This window comes from Atractosteus spatula (genome assembly GCF_055471065.1).
Source record: "Atractosteus spatula isolate fAtrSpa1 chromosome 16 unlocalized genomic scaffold, fAtrSpa1.hap1 SUPER_16_unloc_2, whole genome shotgun sequence".
Lineage (NCBI taxonomy): Eukaryota > Metazoa > Chordata > Actinopteri > Semionotiformes > Lepisosteidae > Atractosteus > Atractosteus spatula.
In genome coordinates, this window is record NW_028296632.1 from 360,189 (window position 1) to 361,596 (window position 1,408).

General features: G+C 47.1%; 1 non-coding gene across 1 annotated transcript; it reads right to left on the reverse strand.

Annotated features, from left to right (window-relative positions):
* Positions 1–1,104: 1,104 nt before the first annotated feature.
* trnag-gcc (transfer RNA glycine (anticodon GCC)) lies at positions 1,105–1,175 on the reverse strand. Its single transcript has one exon. It is a non-coding gene; the product is annotated as a tRNA-Gly (tRNA).
* Positions 1,176–1,408: the final 233 nt, after the last annotated feature.

Genomic DNA, 1,408 nt, shown 5'->3' on the forward strand with positions numbered 1-1,408 from the left:
TTTTGGAGACTCTTGGCTGTCTGTGTTGTATAGTGCAGCTTAAATAAAACGTTTTCGAAAACTGTGCCGGCTCAAAAGTTGTAAGAAATCCTCTCCAGCTCTTTTAAGTCTCTTCAGTTTTGTCATTTAAAGTGAAACTAGATGTATAACTGGAGCCTCACTTATGCAAATGGTGAGGCTCCAGTTCGACATCTAGTTTTACTTTATATGACAGAAGTACGTCAGACTGCGCCGGACTGGGGGATCACTTCCGGTTATTTTTACCATCTTAAACATTTGAAATCCTCCCCTAGGCAATTGTGACACTTCATCTTGGCTCCACCTAGGACACTCTTCAATCTTCCATCACTTCTCTCTTCTCCCGCAACACTCTCGTCTGTCGGTAGTATGTGGCGTCTTTGCATTACCACCAATCTCACCACAGCAAGAAAGCAACAGGTTTTGGCAAGAGAGGAGGAGACTGCCTGGCCCAAACAGGGATCGAACCAGAGACTTTGGCGTCACTAGCACCACGCTCAAACCAACTGAGCTAACAGGCCTTGTTCCCACTGTCCTCTCTGTGCTGCAAAAAATGGAATTCAGGGAAGTTTCTTTTGTCCTTCTTTGAATAGAAAGCCCTGCAATTCAGTGTACGGGCTTTCTCGTGCTGTTTAATGGTTCTTCAAAAATTCAAATTCAAATCCTACACTGGCCTGAAGTGCCCCCCCATTTCACAGCATTTTTCAGCTGATTTAAATGTACCTAAAGGAGAAGCATTATTGAAGACCATCAATTACCAAGAGCTTTTGTCAAAGGTTTTGGTGGTCACTTTTAATGACCACAGAGAGCTATGACCTCGGTTTTACATCTCATCCAAAAGACAGCGCCTTTTTACCACACAGCGTCTCCGTCACTATACTGGGGCATTGGGACCCGCACAGACGTCAGGGTGAGCGTCCCACCGCTGGCTCCATTAACACCGCTTCCAGCTGTAAGCTTTGCTTTTCCCTGTAGGTCATCCTCATCTGGGTACTGACCTGGCTCACAGCTTCTAAGCTTCAGTGGGTTTTCAGTTGCGAGTTGAAAGGGGATGCAAGTGATGGAGCCGCTCGCTGCAAAAGCCACTGCATTGGCCAGGAATCGAACCCGGGCCTCCCGCGTGGCAGGCGAGAATTCTACCACTGAACCACCAATGCACGCTGCAAGGGTCTACAAAAAAGACGCTTTTTTACCACTCTGTGCTGGATGTTGGGTCCCAAGGGAACTTCTGGACGAGTGAGAATTTTCTGCTATCAAAATTTGGTTTCGGAGACTTTTGGCAGCCTACAGATGCAGCCATTCAAAATGCGCGGGCGATACCGCATTATTTTGCGGTACGCTGTACGCAGTCTACCGCAAGCTACCGGTAAATACCGCAAGTTACCGTAAA